A 20,495-nucleotide genomic window follows, 5' to 3' on the forward strand; every position below is an offset into this window, starting at 1 on the left:
CTTCTCTGGGGCTGCCCAGGACCTAGTCAGGGTCATTTCCAGTGCTTGGGCCTGGAAGGGAGGCATATGCAACTCCCCATCGATCAGCACCCCTCTACTCCGGAACCTTGACTGGAGTCAGGCTTGCAGAACTCAAAGGGTCATAGGAGGTCAGGTACCTATTTTACGATGAGGAGGCCTGGAGAGGAGAAGCAACTTGCCCAAGGTCACCCAGCTGACCAGCGAAGGAGACCAGAATTCAAGCCTCTGGATTCCTGCTCCCTTTTTTGCCTGTCATTAGGGCAGACAGCTGGGGTCCACCAGACCTGAGGCTGGGGTCAACCTGTGGTCCCCTTTTACTTGGTGCTCTTCTTTAACCCACTGCATCTCCAAGGCCCGCCTAGCCCCCTCTTCTCTTCAGCAAAGTGCTCCTCTTCAGCAATGTTCTGAGGGTGCCCAGAACCCCCAATCACTTCCCTATACAGGTCCTTGCCTTCCCATTTCGCCCACTCCGATAGTCTCCTAAAGCTCAGGAGCACCCCATTCCCACCTCTTTCAGCTCCCAGCAGCCCAGACGGCAAACTCCATTTCACCCAATATAAGAAGTGTTTATTGAGCATCTACTGTGCACAAAGCTCCGTGTAGGGGGTGCGAGGAAGGGGTACAAAAATGAAGGGGATACAATCCCTGCCCTTTTGGTGCTTACAATGTAGGATGGGGATAAAGCAGGCTATAGGCTTCCAGGGAGACTCCAAGTGCTGGTGGAGATTTAAAGGGAAAAAAGTGAACCCACTCCCACAGGAAATCTGGGCAGCCTTCATGAAGGAAGCGCATGGGTCTTAAAGGAGGGGTAGGATTTTAACTGGTGGTAAATGAAGGGCATTGAGGAAGAGGAGAATCAAGGAGGAAGGAGCTGGTCTGGAAAAAAACATGGAGACAAGCAAGTTTAGGGAGTATCAGGGCACTGTTACTTGCCCAGTTTGACTGAAAAAATACCCCACATGTTGGGAAGAAGGGAGAACAGACAGGTAGGTTGGCCAGGCTGCGGGGAAGCCAGTCTAAAAAGCCAACACAGCAAAACTGTTTTGAGCAGGGAACCGAAGGGCCTCAGACGTGCTATCCTTCTGTCTTTTTGTTGAGTCAGTCAATAAGTATTTACTGAACTCAAAAGTTCCAGAGTGAGGGGTTGAACTCCAGGCTGGGAATTTTCCTTATCCTTCAGGCCTGGAGGGAGGAGGGAAAACAAACAAGTCACCAAGGACATTGTGTCGGTGAGCATACAACCCAGTCATCTCAGAGGAGAGGGGAGGTCAGAGATGAAGCAGTGAGATCCTAGGACACTCGTGCCCCCCGAGGTGGGGCTCTCAGAACAACCTGTGTGTCCACTCTATGGGGAGGAGGTGGAGGGTGGAGAGAGAAGGTAATCTGAGTGCTTGGAACGTCTCCCCTCTGGATTCATGATGTCATAAAGCTGCCCAGCCTGATCTGCAGAGACACCCCGGACCACCCAGCTGCTCATCCCTGTGCAGGAATGAGGTCCTCTGCTCTGGCCTAAGAACAAAGAGCGGGGCTGGGTTCCCCAACTTGGGCTCCACAGAGCACAGCAACAGTGCCTGGTCTCTGACTTGGAGGTGGCAGTGGGGCGGTGCCCCTGATCTACATTTCTGGGACAGTCCCATCTAAGCGAGGGGTCCTCGCTTAGGACCACTCCATGGAACCCTCAGGCAGCCCGATCCTTCCTTCTGCAGGCTGGACACTGCTGGGCACAGAGATACTGTGGCCTCTTTCCCAGACATTCTCTTTTTCTACAGGGCCCTTCCCATGGATTCCTGATCCACCTAAATGCAGGACCCTCCCCCACAGTGGACTCTTTTGCCCCTCAGTCTAATGAAGGGCCAGGACTGCTCAGGGATTCAGAGAGATGGCTTCGAAGTGGCCCTGGGGCACAGGGGTGCTCATGGTCAGCCTGAGGACCCTATTAGAGAACGGTGTGTGAAAGCTCAGTCTCTCAATGGCCTGGCCTGGAAGGGTAACTCTGTAGGGTCTAAATCCTCCCATCACTGGGGCAGGAGTCCTTGGAGAGGGAGGGCCTACCTGGTTTGGGGAAAGAAACCATTCCCCAGGCTGCCCTGACAGCCAGAAGCCACAAGAGGGCAGTGTTGGCTACAGAGACTGAAATTCTCCAGGGAACAGGCTGCTTCTTGGAAGCCCCTACCCTTTTTGTCTCTCCTGGGGAACTTGCTGTCCTGGCCGCACGGACCTGTTCACCTCTTTGACTTCCCATAGTGTCTTCTGGGAGGTCCAAACAAGAAGGCCAAGCCCCCAGGAGAAAATCCATCCTACTCCTAGAAGGGGCTTAGGAAGAGATGGACAGCTTGGCATCTGGGAAGGAGCCCTGAACTTGAAGTCCAGAGACAGCCTCTGCATAAGTGAGCAGTGCACTTGGGGTTGCTGCTCTCCTAATTTCTCAGAGCCTCAGTTTCAATTGAGGGCTCGGGATAGGCTTGTAGATTCCCTAAGGTCCTTTGCAGCTCTAGATTTTGAGTCTGAGTCAGCGGCTGTCCTTGAGAGGCATCTCTAGCCAGGGCCCTGACAGCTTGAATGATTCAGGGCCCCAGGGGCAGGGGCCAGGTGCAGGAAATAGCAGTGGGCACTTCTACTTTCCACAAACCAGGTCATTCCACCGGGAATCACAGTCAGGAAGAAATGCACTGCTGGGACTGGGAAGGAGCCCCAGAAAGAGCTCCCCTCTAAGCGACTCCAGCGGACTGATTTGTATATGACTGTCAATAGGAGAAAGGCTGGAGGTGGCCTGAAGGATGTCACCTGCTAGGCTCCGGCTACCCAAAAAGCCTGGGGCCACGTTGGGCTGCCTAAAGTGGAGATGGGAGAAAGCCTAGATCCCTCGCTCCCAGGCCTTTGTGCCCTGGACTCCCCAGCAGTCATCCCCCCGCCCCATTGCTCTGACCCCTGCTTCCAGCTCCCTGCCCATACCCTCATCCCCAGGAAGCAGCACCCAGAGCCTGGATTCCAGGGGAAGGTCCTCACCCAGGCCCAGACAAGTCTCTTTGACCCCAGCCATTCACATGAGGCCTGTAATTTCACACCAGGCCCCTGGACACATGGGCCAGCACCTACCCTGATGGGGCATCTGATCTGGCTCCTGGGGCCCAGCTCTACCCAGCACAAGGTGTGTCCTGCTTCTTGGATCGCAGCCCCTTTCTTCCCCATGGCCCCATTTCTTCCTTTCCTGTCTCTTCTTTGGCTTCCCTCTTCCAATCTCCCTCAAGAATTTGCTCTCTCCAAGTCCTGGGCCGTCTTCACCATGGGCCTCTGCTGCCCACCTCTCTGTTTCTTTGCCTCAGTGAACACCTTTCCCTTTCCAGCTCTCTCCACCCTCACGTCCTCCTCTGCAGTGCGCACATTGAGAATCCGATCCATCCTTCTCTGGACTGAGGGTATAAATAGCAGAGGGAGGCCGGGCCGGGAGCCAAACTTGCTCGCAGCCTCTTCCTTACAGTCCCAGTGTTGGGCATCCAGGATCAGGGCTGGGGAGGGACCCAGGCAGGGGCAAGGGGTCGGAGGGTTGGGATTGAAGGCCACTGTACAGAGTGACAGACACAGATGGAGGGGTGTGATGGCACCCTGGGAATCCAGGGCTTCCCCTGCAGCCCAGGCTCTCCCCACTAGCCTCTCCACCACTGGCATGGTGACTGAGTCCCTGCTTCTACTGCTAGAGAAGGAGCTCTGGTCAGGAGACTCCCTGGGGCCACTGGAGGGCCCTGCCCCCTCCTCCAGGGCGCAGATGCATGGGCCCAGGTGGCTTCCAGCAGCCAGCAGCTGGGGACCAGAGTGGAAGTGGTCCCCTCAGGAAACAGACTGCACTCTCACCCCAACCAGCTCCCCGGCCTAATTAGACACCGGAACGGGCATTGATCGTCCCTGAGCTCATTATGTCACAGCTGGGGAACAGCTGGCCAGTTTTTTCCAGGCCATTAGCTGCACCATGAAGTGAAGAGAGGGAGGGGGGCGCGTAGGCATGATCAATACCCCGTCTGTCTGGGGGGGGGGGGGACGCAGCCCGTAGCAGTCTCCTTCGGCACTCGCTGGCATGTGTGTCTCTCCAGGCCCGGGCTGCCAGGAGCTGAGCTCCTTGGAATGCTCCTACAGAAGCCCAGCTCCTTCCAGCCTGGGGTAACCAACCCGTGGCTCCCGAGCTGACCCTGACCAGGCCCACTGGTACCCTCGAAGTCTCCTCCTCAGGGCATTAATGAGGTAGGAGAGAGGTTCGGGTTACCCATGTCAGTCTCAGAGGAGACCTTCAAAGTCCAGCTTCTCTCCACCCCCACAGCAAGATGACACCACCTGCAGCTGCTTCTGCTGGCCCCAGGCCCACCTCTCCATGCCTCTGGGCTCAGCGGGGTCTGGTTTCCTGTGGGGTAGGGAGATGGCAGGGGAGACTCTGATCCTTAGGGGATGGGGGTGGGGTGGGGGGAGGAGGGAGCAAAGAGGTGATCGTTCTCCTTCTCTTTCCCTCTCCTCTTGGACCGGGGAAGCAGGTCAGCTAGGCAGCACCCAAGCTGGAGGAAAACTATCCCCACGGCCTGACCCCAGGAGGCCCACTGTCAGAGGCGAGTTCGGGGTGAAGGGAACTGGCTTTTTATTTATGGAGTCATAAAGTGTCAAGGCTGGAGGAGACCTCCAAAATATCCTGAGCTACCCTCCAGAGGGAGGAAGCAAGCTCTAATATGCATTAAGCTCTCCTCTGCCTGGCTGACTATGGTCAAGGGCTGCTAGTTCTCTTTGTTCCTCTCGGGCTTGTTCTGTACTGAGCTCTAACCTACCCCGAGGTCTCTCGGGCACATGTCCTCAGGGAACACATGGAAGCTTCACTCACCAGCAGAGTCCTGAAGACTGTCGGACTCCAGACTCTCCTCCCCCCTGCCTCCATCCCTGCCCCCAGCCCCACCACGGGGGTAGGGGGCTGGGGGGTGGGGAGCCCCAATTGTGGGAAGTCCTGTTGGGTCCAGATACAGAGTTCCTGGGCAGTTTCCCTGCCCTGCTGAACAGAGGCCCCGACATGCTCTCTGCACCCCAGATGTAACATGGTAGCCTTGGTTTCCAGAATCAGCAGTTGATAGAGCATAAGAGTGAGAAGTTCTGATTTCCAGACTTCCTGCTGGCCGCGCTCCAGCCCTGAAGAGCCTGCAGACTGATAATAATAAAAAGTACAGAAAAGGCAAAAGGGCCCTTAAAATGTACTCCTCGTGTTACAGATGGAAAAACTGTGCCCCAGTGAGGAGAAGTGAAGCTTCACTGGTTAAGGCAAATCCAAGACAGGTTTGCCAATGACCAGATGGTTGGCTGGTCCCATCTCACCCCAGGACCTCAGCTCTAGGTTCCAAAAGCCACTGATCAAAGTCTAGTGGGTCACCCTTAACCCATCCGGCATGTCCCAACAAACCCAACAAATCTGTCTCTAACACACCCAGAGTGCATCCTCTTTCTCAGGGCTCTCAGAACACAGAGGTGACCTGGGGTCCAACAGAATGCTCCTTGATCACCCATTGCTACCAGAAGTAGCCCCTTCTCCGCCGAGCCTCCATCAGGTCAGGAGCTGCTGCTCCAGGGATCAAGCCAAAACTAGCCAGGCTTTGCTGTGTCTGATGTTCATCTGTCCGTCTGTCCATCGGTCTGGGTCCAAACAGCGCTTAGGGCAGAGGGAGGCTAGTGATAACAGGGGTCCCCTGGAACTTCCTCCAGCCTGATTCACTGGGATGGAGTGAATTAGAAGAAATTAAGCATTGCTCCTTCTGCTGACATTGTGAGGAAGGAAAGGGACTATAGGAACTAGAAGAAGATGCAGAAGCTGGCCTGGGTATCAGAAAGGATGCTAGATGAGCTCTTGGGGACAGCTTCCCCAAGCCACTAGCAGGATAGCCTCATCCTCACTCTCTTCTCTCGTGGCTCCAGACAGGGAGTGACATCCATAAGCAGCAGGTGCAAAGACCCCCAAAACCCTGTGTTTTTCCCAAGACTATGTGGGTGAAGGGGGTGGCAGGATGGGCTGGAGAGGAACTCCAGCAAAGAAGACTTTGTAGTGGACCACTGTGGAAGCAAGTTTGCTGTGAGTAGAGCAAGAGAAAAGCAGTGCACCAAGGTCAGCGAAGGGTCATGGAAAGGTAGTGAGAGAGGAGCCAGGGACAGACCATCTGTAGTCAGAGTGTCACAGGAAGGAGGGCCATCGTTAAAGTCCTGGCTTGAGGTCCCACTGGTGTCGTTTATTAGCTCTGTGGACTGGGGCCAGTCCTGGCCTCTCGGACTGTCAGCTTTCCCTGATCTGTGAAAAGGTACAGGGAACAATGAGAAGCGTGGGTTGCTGCTCTAAGGCCCTCACGAGGAAGGTCAGTGGTATTGCCATCAATGGTCCCCTTTCCTAGGTGCCTCTGTTCTCAGTCCATTAGAAGAGCAATCTTTTTAATGTCATGATGGTAACCAAGTGAATAAGTGAAAGAGATGTCAGGCCCCAAGGGGGAGTTTTGCAAGCCTCAGTCGTAGTTTGCTGAGAGAAAGCAGATACCACTAATGATTACATTTGGTAACATTTTTATAACTTTCGAAGGATGGTTCCATGTACTATTATTTAAGCCACATGGCATTTTTGAGAGGCACATACAATCATCTGAGGCTTGGAGAGGTGGAGCGCCCCGTTTTTCCAGATCACTCAACTACTAGGTGACAAGCTCAGTCATTTATCCCAAATCCTGTGTGCTTTCAATAACACTATTGCTTCTCTCCTCCCGTGAACTTCCACCCCCACCCAGGGTCTCTCCTGCCTCAGACCAAAGGCACACATGTTCTTCCTGCTATACTCCTGCCCTATACCACATACTACTACAGCCTATGATGTTTTTAACTTTTGATTTTGAAATAATTTCAAACTTATAGAAAAGCAGCAAGAAGGGTACCAAGAACTCCTCCATGCCTTTCGTTGAGTTCCTTGATTTATGTTTCCTTTTTACGCTTCCTTCATTGCTAGTACGACTCACACCTCCCCTCCTGCTGTCTCTGCCCCTCCTTTCACGTACATACGTATGTAATTTCTGAACCACTTGAGGGTGAGTTGCAGGTATGGTGCCCCATTAGCTCTTTTTTTTTTTTTTTAAGAAAAGATTTTACTTATTTATTTGACAGAGAGAGAGAGAGATCACAAGTAGGCAGAGAGGCAGGCAGAGAGGGGGGAAGCAGACTCGATCCCAAGACCCTGAGATAATGACCTGAGTCAAAGGCAGAGGCTTAATCCACCGAGCCACCCAGGTGCCCCACCCCATTAGCTCTTAACTCTTCAGTATATATTTCTTAAAAACAAAGACATTCTCCCACATAACCACAGTACAACAATTACAATCAGGAAACTAACACCAAGACAAAACTCCCATCTATTCCAGAGAACCCCATCCAAACTATCACTTGGCATTCTAATTTAAGATAGTGCCTTCCCTTCTGCCCATTTATTTACTTGTATCTATATTAATTCATCTGTTTCCATGCATTGAGTTACAACCTAATGATAAAATTATTTATTTTGACACTTCGGTTGTCCCAGTCTTGGCCAGTAGGTAACCCTTCTATATATTTTTGACAGGTTCCCATCATTCTGTGAGCACATCCTTACTTTGTAGCACAAACAGATGTTCCAGGCTCATCTAGTACTTTCCAGGCTGATCAGTCCTGGTTCTTTGTAGTGGAAAATGATATTTAGAAGCCAAGATCTGGGTGCTTGGTGTCCTCACTGCTTTTGGGTTATCACTGTCTCTAGGACCTCATAGCAGACTAGACATTTATTTCTAGCAGAGCTAGAAATAAGGAAAGAGGACAGGAAAGGCACACTTATAGTTTTTTTTTTTTAAAGGATTAGATTTATTGAAGAGCTTGTCTTCATCACACATTGAAATCAACTCCACATTCATTCATATAACCTAAAGATAGCTGTTTCAATAACAGACCACTTTTAATGTGTTCAATCAAGTTATGGGCCAATATTTATGAAGTTATTTCTGGATGAATCTGAAAAACAGATTATAACATGTGTGCATTCATTCTGCATCTCTAAAGCTCTCTCACAATCTGTTTTATATCCATGTTAACTTAGGGAGATGATAATACAGAAGCCCCTTGCCCTTACTGATAAGTTTGGAAACAAAACTTCAAAGAAGGTGTGTTTACCAAACCATTTTCTTTTACCTTTTGCGTGCCTTGCTTGACTACATTTCCTAGCCTTCCCTGTGGTCAGAGGTGGTCACATGACTGAGTTCCAGCAAGTGGAATGTGGGCAAAATTGATGAACCCCGCTTCCAGACCAGGCCCATAAAACCTTCCACACAACTCTGCATGCTCCCTGTCTCTCCCCCCATCTGCTGACTGAATACAGGGAATCCAGTGGAGGATTCCAAAGCCTGTAGCAGGTAGAAGAGCCACAGGATGAACAGTGCTGGGTACCTGAACCACCACATCAACTGAAGGCCATCAACTGCACAGTGGTATTAAATTGTCACAGGAGTGAGAATGTCCACTTCTATTGTGATGAGCCACCAAGACTTGGGGGTTGTAAGTTACATCAGCTGGGTCACCCTAACCAATACAGAAAGTAAACGAGTGGTCCAAATTTACCCTTTAGAAGCAATGAAGCTGGCTGATTCAGTTGCAGAATGATCTCAGGGTTGTAAGTTCCAGCCCCACATTGAGTATACAGATCACTTAAAAATAAAATCTTTGGTGGGGGTGGAAAGCAATGAAGTATAACGTTCAATGAAACCTTCTGATCCCTACCTGAGGGTTCTTCCCATCAGATATGGCCAAGCATGCACTTGACACCTCAAGACATTGTAACTCTATCTTTTAGAATCTCTCACTATTCTAAAAGTTACATTTTCCTCCTTTGCCCAAGTATATTACTAGCACCCCCACCCCACCCACTCCTCCCTTTTCTTTCCCCAAGGGAACTGTGGCCCAGAGTAGCACCCCCACCCCACCCACTCCTCCCTTTTCTTTCCCCAAGGGAACTGTGGCCCAGAGTTTGCTCTTTCATGGGTTTACCTTTATCAGATGGAAACATCTGGTTTGTCTAACACCTGATCTCTGGCAGAGAGCATCTTATTGACCCCGTAGAGCTGAGTATTCCCAGTGAAAGGGACAGCCCTTTTAAATTTCCTATAAGCAGATTCTGTGGTTGGTGTGGAGGTAGGGAGGTCTGGTAGTCTTGGGATGAACCAAAATCCCTGGGGTGCAAGTTGATTTCTTCCTCTGAACACAGTAGGCCAGCAGTAGTATGGGTCACCTCCACATCCTGCTTTTCACAGGCTGATAATTGCTGGTTCAGCAAGTTAGCCCAGCCCAGGCTGCTAGAAATTTAAACTTTCCCAGAAAGGATGTTCCTCACCCCTCTCCTTTAGGCAAGACGTGTTTTCAAGTTTTGAGAGAGTGAGAGAAGTCGGGTAAAGTGGTGCAGGGAAGGTGGGGAACGATGCAGTTTTACAGGGAAAGGAAAACTCAGCCTGGAAATGTGGACACAAGAGACATCAGGAGATTTCCTAATATCACGGTCCAAATTACAGAGTCAGAGTCACACAGGCCTATTTCTGAGTTAGCCAAAGCCCCGAAGGTCGCCTCACCTTCCATTCATAGAGAGGGAATCAAGGACCAGAGTGATGAAGGAGCCCATCCAAGGTCACAGAGGTAGTCAGGGCTAGGACTAGACCCCAGACCTTTCAAGTCCCAGATCAGCGCTCTTTGCACTTTTCTTCTCTGCTTGCCTGTCTGATGGGAGCCTCTCAGTTCTAATGGTTGGAGAGCAGATGTAATTAGGATACTAAGTGCTGAAGAGTGTGTTCCCTAAGGACCTATCTTTCCATGACCTTGGCCAACCCCCAAGCCTCCCTGAAAGCCTTTCCCAGCTTCTCCCATCACCCACCAGGGTCTGACACAAACAGTCTTTCTGGGGTGAGTCTCTCAATTCCAAGGTGAAGCGGGAGTGGGAACATCTCTACTTAGAACTCCAGAGTGTCTGGGAAGGGAAAGTCTCCAGACTGGAAAGGCATGGAAATTTCCCTGAACCCAGAAGCCTGCTTGGAATAGTATCAGCAGCCGCATCTCCACTCCAGCCTGGCCTTGTTAGTGAGGCAAGCCACAGTCAGGAGATAATTAGCTTGCTGTTATTTATTCCCCACACTAATCAGCAGCCCACTGCTTGCACAGTGGAGAGGGCTCCCGCCCTCAGCGCTCTGGGGGTTCTCAGGGACCTTTAGTTACCAGCCAGGAAACAAGTAGCAGACAAAGGGCTGGGGAGAGGGGGAGAGGGAGGAGGAGCCCTGACCACAGGACTGGGGAACCGCAGGCTTCCGCAGGGCACACACTCTCCCTGGGGAGAGGCAGACCTGGGATCACCAGGAGCCCCAGGCAGTGCGACACCCCTCTCCGTTTTGTTCTTGGGTTTGGGCTCTGGTCAATAAAGGGCGGCTGGCCTTCAACTCCGTGTTCTGCCTCACTGCAGTCAAATTGCCTTTTTCCAAGGCAACTTTCGAAAAAAAAAATAAAAGATGACATTTATAAAAGCCTGCTGAGTGGTGACCTTGGTGGGAGGGAGAGAGGGCGGGTATACTGTCCTTGGAAGCAGGCAAAGAAAATAAAAACCCAGAGGGAAGGAAATGCTGTCAAACCTCAAAGTTTTTGGAACAATCACGAGAGAGATGGCTGTAGGTTTGAGGACAGACGCTGTGTGCTCATTGGCACCAGCTCCTGCCTCCCTCCTCCTCCTTACCAGCACATTCTCACCTACAGTCCCAGTCTTTCCAGCCCAAAGAGGAGACCAAAGCTGCTCCATTCAAATAACAATCTGCTGGGTAGGGCTCAGACTATGACTTGATAACTTCCCGAGGTACCGAACCTTTGACCAGTAGCAGTTGCACAGTGTCTCTATAGGACAGTCTAGGAGGCTGCCATGAGGTTGGAAGGTGGGGAGTAAGGGGAGGTGAAAGGTTTGTCCTGAAGCTATGTTTGCGTAGCAGCACGCTGGGATTGTTTTCCATATATTTTACATCTGTTTGGAATGGTGTAGATAAAGCCTTTCCACATCTTTTCTTGTCCCCAGTTGCCACACAGAGGACTTAGGGGGCATCTGGTCAACCTCTGCCCTTACGAAGGAGTCCTCACCAGTTCGCTTAATTCTGTCCTCTGGCCTCCTACCTTTTTATACATGGGCTCATATGTCGCCTGTAACCATGTATTGTGACCACTTGTGTCTCAGTTTCCTTCACCAAACCCTGACACTTGAGAACAGAGACAGTTTCTTATGTGTCTACCTCAGTATTGCATTTTTCTATTCCTAAACACTCACAGGAGTTTTTGCTATATGTGAATGAGGTGTGTGTGACTGAATGGATGAACACACACATGAAAGGACGTCTGTGCGGAGTAGTCATCCTTCCCCTGCTTGAATGTTTCCTGTGATGAGGAGATCATTACCTCAAGATGGAAATAATCCATTACGAGACATTTGAAATGTCAGAGGATGTTTCTGCCCATGGGATGGAAATCTGCTTTTCTGACACTTCTACCCGGTAGCACAGTTCTTCCCTTTAGAGGCCCAGAAGAGGTCCTCCACCTAGGATTCCACAGATGAGCTTCTTGAGATCCCTGTTCCCAAGAAATATGTGTAAAATTGTGTGTGTGTGTACCCTTGTGCTTAGGGAAGGGAATCCATTTGTTTCACAAAGGAGTCTGTATCACCAAATTTTACAGCCACTCTGCATTTGCTTACTCCCTCTTCCCCATGAAAATGTACACTAGACAAATCAAGTGGCCTCAAAATGCTTGCTTTTGTAGACTTTTCCCTCCTTACTTTTCCAAAGAAAGCAGATCCCCCAGTTGTTATGTGTCCTGAACAAAATTAACTCGCTACTCTAACCTCAGATGATTGAATGGGCGTCAACTCACATACTCAAGTTGACCACGTATGGGTGGGGCACACAGGAGGCCAAAGGAAAGGGCTTGATAGGAATTCTGCTCAAAAGTGTTCTCCATATTGATGGCAGCAATCAGACTCATTTAAAGCCTTTTACAGGGGATATACGCATCCTACTGGTACCCACAGAAGGTGGGTACATCTGCAGTAACAAACCTCTTTCTGCCTTCTTTTTTTTTTTTAATTTTATTTATTTATTTGACAGTCAGAGATCACAAGTAGGCAGAGAGGCAGGCAGAGAGAGAGGGGGAAGCATGCTCCCCACTGAGCAGATAGCCAAGTGTGGGGCTCAATCCCAGGAGCCTGGGATCATGACCTGAGCCGAAGGCAGAGGCTTAACCCACTGAGCCACCCAGGCGCCCCTCCCTAGTTACAATAAACCTCTCTGTGGGGGGTCCTACAAACAACCTGTCTTCTAAAAACTATGAGGTATGACTCTTTGTGGAACCCTCCGACTTTTCAAAGTGGTTATTATGACTTCCTCCCAAAGTAGAAGGTCTCATTGTTAAGCCATCCCTCATATATGAGCTACCAAAGAATTTATATCCATTCTCATTCAATCCTCAGGAAACTCCTGTAATAGTGGTTCTCAAATTTGGGGGTACCAAGAATCACTGGGCTTCATCTTACATAGATTTCCCAAGCCCCCATCCCCAGAGGTTCTAAGCAAGTCTGAGGTGGGCCTTGAAATACTCTTTTTCATCAGGTTCCTTGGAGATTCTGAGGCAAGCAGTCTGAGGTCCACAAAAGGTGACCACTGCCCTAAAGGGTAATGTTTCCAAAGTGTCCTGATGATCAAAATGATTCCCAGACTCCTCTCATGAGATTTCCCGTTCCATGGATCAGAGGCTCTGGAATCTGTACCTTTTATAGGGCAGGTATTACAGCTTCCATTCTGTATGAGAAACCCGAGGCCCAGAGTAACTGATCCACAGCCATTACAACTAGTTGATGACAGGGGTGAGACTAGAACCCAGCTCTCTTAACACTCAGTCCAATGCTCTTTCTACTGGGCTACAAAGGTCATACCGCCTACCTAGAGTCCTGACTGTAAGAGGAAATTGATAGATGTTTGCTAAATTGAATCGAACCCACATACATACATTCAGGGTACTAGAAGGAAGAAAGGATTTCTAAAGCCTATTTGTATCCCACTCCACCCAGCCTCCCCCCAAGGCAGACCTAGGGGTTCAACAGATGTTTGTGAGAGAATGCCTGATGATAGGATTACTGGGCTATAGACCATGCCATCAGCTACCTCTGGCTGTGCTCCAGACTGTAAAGGAGCTGTCCAGAACTGAACTTGATACTCAGCTATGGTCTGACATGGAGCTTCTTTGCGGTTTTAAAGGAACTGCTGCCTGTTCTGGGAAGCTGGACCTTGCCCTTCCTGCTGGTCTGGTGTGCTCTCGCCCAACTAATAGGAACTGACTGTTCTATTGCGGACCCTGGGCCCTTCTCAGCTGCCTCAGTTTCCAGCATAGCTTTCTATTCATGGAATTCTGCTAGGCCTCTTGGGACACCTGGGTAGCTCAGTTGGTTAAGCATCCAATTGTTGCCCAGGTCATGATCCCAGGATCCTGGGATGGAGTACCGCATCAGGCTCCTTGCTCAGTGGGGAGTTTGCTTCTCCCTCTGCCTGCTGCTTCCCCTGCTTGTGCTCCCTGTCTCTCTCTCTCTCTCTCTCTCTCAAATAAATAAATAAAATCTTAAAGAAAAGAAAAGAAAGAAAGAAAGAATCCTGAACAAGGACAAAGTATGCAGCCCACTCCTACCCCCTCACATTTATAGAGTGCCTACTGCATGTTAAAGGCCTTATTAGGTGCATGAACTCAATGAATCCCCACAATAACCCCATTAGGCAGGTCTTCTTATTGTGCCCATAAGTAATAGCTCAAGTTGCAGAGTAAGTGGCAGAACTAGAACATGATCCCAAGAAGCCTGGCTCCAGAGACTGTACTCTTAACCACAAAGCCACATGCCCTCTCCAGGTTAACTCAGCCCTGGTGTGAACCAGCTTGTGAAGTTGACTGCTAAGGTGTCTTCTAGGCCTGGTGGTCTAAATTTCTGTCATTATGGGTAAGGGGCCAGACTGTCTAACATTATGATTATTAGCCTTGGAATCAGCTAAGAATAGTTTATGAGGTTGAAGAGTGAAACTTCAAGTATAAACGAATAGCTAGGGGCACCTGGGTGGCTCAGTCATTAAGCATCTGCCTTCAACTCAGGTCATGATCCCATGATCCTGGGATCGAGCCTCTAATCGGGCTCCCAGCTTGGCGGGAAGCCTGCTTCTCCCTCTCCCATGCTTCCTGCTTGCGTTCCCTCTCTCGCTGTCTCTCTCCGTCAAATAACAAACAAACAAATAAATGAATAGCTGAAGACTCAAAATGCATGATTAAAGGAAAAAGATTAACGCAGAGACTTAGTCAAATGGCCTTAGGTAAGGGGAAAAAGTTAACAGTAAACTTAACATTTTGTTTATAATCCTTCCCCAAATTACAAAAGCACTGACTTCCTAAACTAGAATATTAACTTCCCAAATGTATACAAACTAATCAAGGATTCCTATGATAAGAACTTGCTATTAAGTCTCACATTAGTTAGAATTTAATTTTAGGTATAAAGCCTTTAGTAATCCAAGAAGAGGACCTCAGCTACAGGAAAATGAAATATTTCCAGACTGATCACAAAACTTGCTTTTTTTTTTTTTTAAAGATTTTATTTATTTATTTGAGAGCAAGAGAGAGACAGTGAAGAGAGCTGGAGAATGAGCAGGCAGAGAATGAGCAGGCAGAGGCAGAGGGAGAAGCAGGATCCCCGCTGAGCAGAACCCTGGGATCATGACCTGAGCAGAAGGCTTAACCGACTGAGCCACCCAGGCGCCCCTGATGACAATACGTGTTAATGAAAAATGTCCTAAACTCCCTTTGGAGGACCTCCTGGTTACCCAGGTCCACATGGCAGGAACTCTGGGGGAATCTTATTTATAACACTGCCCTGAAACGAAGTCTTCCATCCCTGGGGCAACTGGTCAGCTGCAGGGTGAAGGTGGTGGTGGAACCCCGCCCCTGAAGGCTGAGATAACATTTTGTACCAGGAATTTATTTGTCAGAAATATTTCAAAGACACATCTACCTGCTGACTCAGTGCTGGGTTATTTAGAGACATCCATATGTGAGTGTCAAAAGTCAAGAGAATGTTGGTGATTTAGCCATCAGGCATGATCACTTGCCTACTGAAGGAGAATAACCCTGACCAAGAGCATGAGCTGTAAATTGAACAAACTGCCCTTGGATTTATTTGACAAGCCTGAAAAGCCCAGGACCCTGAAAGGGGTCTATGGCACACCTCCACCGGCACCAATCATTCCTCCCCTGCCTAGAGTTAACACCCATATCCTTGGGGTTTCTCCAGATCAAGTGGAGCTTCGAGGCACGTGGGCAGGGTTGAGGGGGAAAAGGGTAAGGAGTAGGAAAAAAAGGGAGTCAGATGTCAGTTGTCCAAAAAGAGGAAACACTCGGTTCCTGGGAAGTAAATAATGGGTGGGCACACTAAGGGGCAGATTAAGAGGTTAAAAGCATCAGTGAAATGAGTGGGTGGGCTGGGAGGATGGCAATAGGAATCCTCCAAACTGAGCACCTTCAGGGACAAACCAAAAAGGGAAACCTCGGTGAACTGCTAGCTATAGATACAGAAAGGGCTCAATGCAAAGCTAAGAGCTTACAATTTTGCCCTTTAAGCAATACTTCACAAAGGGACCCCTCCCAGAAATAGCTTAATTTTAGAGCCCCCTCTTTTTGGAGACCCTCCAAGAATTACAAAAATGGTGCTGATAGTAGTAACACCACTGCGGTTCTCCACAAAGTATAAGAATGTTTAAAATTTTTTAAAAAGATTTTTTATTTATTCATTTGAGAGAGAGAGAGCAAGAGCATGGGTGAGGGGAGGGTCAGAGGGAGAGGGACAAACAGACTCCCTGCTGAGCAGAGAGCCCGATGAGGGACCCGATCCCAGGACCCTGGGATCATGACCTGAGCCAAAGGCAGATGCTTAACTGACTGAGCCACCCAGGCACCCCAAAAATGTTTACAATTTAAAATTTTTTTAAGTTTAAATCTTTTTTTTAAATTTGTAAATATTTTTAAATTATAAACAATAAACCAGTGAAGAAGATCTTGTAAATCACCTTGAATGTATGCTCCAAACAGGCAATACCCGAGAATGTGGGAACAGGGCAGATAACTGGGCAAGGTAATTTATACACATGTTGACAGCAAGACCAAGGGATCTCCTGACTCTAATGGGAAAAAACTAGGATTTTTTAAAAAGGTAATATCTACAAATGATAAAGCACTTTCACGAATGTTGACTCATTTGATCCCTAAAATAACCCTATGAAGTAAGCTCAAGTGCTGTTATTGTTCCCATTTTACAGATAATGGAATGAGATTTAGTAGAATAAAGTGAAATACCCAAAGTCACACAACTAGTATAGAGCTATGATTTGTCGGAGCCCAGATCCTATGCTTAGCCTTACTTCCACATCAGGCACTAAGACTAACATATAATAAATGCACTAATTTAGTGCAATTATTTACTAATGTTAATTCAACAAACACATTTTGAGTGCCTACTACTAGCCAACCCAGGGCAAATCCCTGATATCACGGAGCTTACAATCTAATGGAGTTTACAATGCAATCCTTTTTTTTTTTTTTTAAGATTTTATTTATTTAACAGTGAGAAAGTGAGAGTGTGCACACAAATGGGGGAGGAGCAGCAGAGTGAGAGGGAGAAGCAGGCTCCCCACTGAGCAAGGAGCCCAGTGTCTGACTGGGCTTGATCCCAGGACCCTGAGATGAAGACCTGAGCAGAAGGCAAATGCTTAACCAATTGAGCCACCCAGGCGCCCCCTCGTGGAGTCTTTAGAATGGAGTCAAAGGTAGCTTCTTAATAGGGTGCCCTCCACCAGTATTCTCCACTTCTGATTCTGCTGGCCAGTACTATTTATTGAGAAAAGAAAAAACTACTTCTAGTATAGAAAGAAGTAATTCATCGAGTCTCATAACCTGGTAGACCTATCCAACCTCTTTTGCTCAAATACTGAGCTGCCCAAACAATCTTCCAAATTTTATTTAGCAACACTAGGTTAAACCATTCCAGCAAGAGGAAATAAATACCCACTATAAATAACCTGTTTATCCTACCAAGGTCTTCTTTTGGTTGCGAATTAATAGATAGTTATTCTGGTCTAGAAAGCAGCTGTGGGAGAGTTAGCATCAGTCAGTCCTCAGGGCCAGTGCCATCCAGTGGAACTTTTCGTGATTCTGTTCAATAGGGTAGCTAGCCACATGTGGCTATTGAACATTTGAAATGCATGGAGGGAAACTGAAGAGGCGATTTGCAACGTTATTTAATTTTAATTAATTCAAATGACCACATGTTGCTAGTGCCTCTGGATTTGAACACCACAGCTCTAGATCCTTGCTTCTCAAAGTGTGGTCTGCACCGTCTTACTAGGTTACTAGAAATACAGACTCTCAGGTCCCACCCTAGCCCTCTAGATTCAGAAACTTATGTTAACCAGACCCACAGGTGCTCCGTATGCACATTAAAGTTTGAAAATGGGGGGCGCCTGGGTGGCTCAGTGGGTTAAGCCGCTGCCTTCGGCTCAGGTCATGATCTCAGGGTCCTAGGATCGAGCCCCGCATCGGGCTCTCTGCTCAGCAGGGAGCCTGCTTCCTCCTCTCTCTCTCTGCCTGCCTCTCTGCCTGCTTGTGATCTCTGTCAAATAAATAAATAAATAAAATCTTAAAAAAAAAAAAAAAGTTTGAAAATGGCAGGGTTACTTCTGGCTGAGCTGAAAAATAAAAGGATTGACTGAAGACCGTATTTGTGGTAACCTCTCCAAATTGCAGACACCCACACTTGAGACTGGTGTCCAGCATCAAGGGCCTGCTTTCTTTTCTTTTCCTTTTTCTTTCTTTCTTTCTTTCTTTCTTTCTTTCTTTCTTTCTTTCTTTCTTTCTCTCTTTCTTTTTTTAAGATTTTCTGTATTTATTTCAAACAGAGAGAGAGTAACAAGAGGTGGGAAGGAGCAGAAGGAGAGGGAAAGAAACCGACTCCACTGCTGAGAGGGAGCCCCACATGGCTGGAACCAAGGGCCCTGGGATCATGGCCTGAGCCAAAAGGCTGACATGTAAACAGCTGAGACACCCAGGTACCCCTAGGGGCCTTCTTTCTTTGTATCTTCCTCTCCTTCATTCCTTAAACAGAAAGGGGGAAAGGGAAAGAAACATGGAATATGGGGTCCAAGGAAAGTTAGTGTTGGATAGGGGGTGGGAGATGGGATGGGAAGAGCATGTGATTCTCAGGGATACATATACAAAATAAATGATGAACTTCCCTTGATAATTACTGAATATGGATGACGGATATATGAGAGTTCATTGTACTATTTTCTCTGCTTCTGTATAACTTGGAAATTTTCAAAATTAAAAAATAGATGTGATTTCAAAGATGATGGGTGTGGGGGCACCCGGGTGGCTCAGTTGGTTATTAAACATCTGTCTGGGGGCACCTGGGTGGCTCAGTGGGTTGAAGCCTCTGCCTTTAGCTAGGGTCATGATCCCAGGGTCCTGGGATCAAGCCCTGCATCGGGCTCTCTGCTCAGCGGGGAGCCTGCTTCCTCCTCTCTGCCTACCTCTCTGCCTACTTGTGATCTCTGTCAAATAAATAAATAAAATCTTAAAAAAAAAAAAAATCTGTCTGCCTTTGGCTCAGGTCATGATCCCAGCGCCCTGGGGTCAAGCCCAGCATCAGGCTCCCTGCTTGGTGGGAAGCCTGCCCCCCTGCTTGTGTTCTCTTGCTGTCTCTCTGTCAAATAAATAAATAAAATCTTTAAAAAAAAAAAAAAAAAAAAGATGGTGTGTGTCCTAACCTCCAAGATGGCCCCAGTGAGCCTACCCTTCTAGTATTCATGTCTTTGTGTAGTCTTTCATATTGAATCAGGGCTGGTCCGTGAGACCAAAGTGGAAAGAGCAGGCATGACACTAGAGAGGTAGTGATTTCTGCCTTGCTCTCTCTTGGATCTCTAGCTCTAAAGGAAGTCAGCTACCATGCTGGGAGGACACTCAAGCAGACTTGTGGAGAGGCCTTTAATAGGAGCCAAGACCTCCTGCCAACAGCCAGCGGTGAGAGCAAGCCACGTGAGCAAGCTTCTGTGGAGTTGGTTTTCTTTTCTTTTCTTTCTTTTTTTTTAAAGACTTTATTTATTTATTTGACAGACAGAGATCCAAGTAGGCAGAGAGGCAGGCAGAGAGGGGATGGGGAAGCAGGCTCCCTGCAGAGCAGAGAGCCCGATGCGATGCAGGGCTCAATCCCAGGACCCTGGGATCGTGACCTGAGCCGAAGGCAGAGGCTTTAACCCACTGAGCCACCCAGACGCCCCTGGAGTTGATTTTCTAGCCCCAGTCAAGCCTTCCAATACGGCTGCAACTGCCTGAGAGATCTCCAAGCCAGAAGAGGCTGCCAAGCTACACCCAAATCTCTGACCAAAGGAAACTGTAAAAGGCACTCAATGCATATGATTGTATTAAGCCACTGAGTTTTGCAGTAATTAGTTACGCAGCAATAGAGTACTGAAGCAACTTCATCTCAGCATTTCCTACTCCTTGAATATCCTCTCCGCCTTATCACTAATGCCTCAAATGAATAGGACAAAACCTTTCACACAATGCGTAAACATGCTAATACCCCTTGAAGAGATAATACATTCACTTAAATTCAAAGTAAAACATATGTGACAGATATAAATTCTTTCTTTTTTTTAAAAAAAGATTTTATTTATTTATTTGACACAGAGAGAGAGAGATCACAAGTAGGCAGAGAGGCAGGCAGAGAGAGAGGGGGAAACAGGCTCCCCGCTGAGCAGAGAGTCCGATGGGGGGCTAGATCCCAGGACCCTGAAATCATGACCTGTGCCGAAGGCAGAGGTTTAACCCACTGAGCAATCCAGGCGCCCCTAAATTCTTTCTTTTTAAAACTTAGCAAGCTAATAATGTATTGAGACATTCACTTCAGTCTCGCTCCTGCTGTTGTAAGAGACTGGAAAGAATAAAAAGGTAATTTCTCCCTCAGGGTCTACCATCCCAAGAACAGCTATAGTCTTGAGTTATAAGGTCTAAGATTTTCTTACATCTCCCTCACTTCATGCCCAGCGCGTGCACCCCCCACCCCCCGACACACACATACTGGTTAATAGCTTCTTGATGCTAAGAAGCACCAGGGTGGTTCAGTTGGTTAAGCAGGGGTCATGACCTCAGAGTCCTAGGATCAACCTTGGGTTCCAGGCCCACTGGGGAGTCTGCTTCTCCCTCTGCCCCTCCACCCCACTCATGCACTCTCTCCCTCTCCCTCTCTCTAAAATAAATTAAAAAATCTTAAAAAACAACAACAACAAAAATGCGGCCTCTGGGTGGCTCAGTGGTTTTAG

Source organism: Mustela erminea, chromosome 10 (assembly GCF_009829155.1).
Source record: "Mustela erminea isolate mMusErm1 chromosome 10, mMusErm1.Pri, whole genome shotgun sequence".
NCBI classification, from domain to species: Eukaryota; Metazoa; Chordata; class Mammalia; order Carnivora; family Mustelidae; genus Mustela; species Mustela erminea.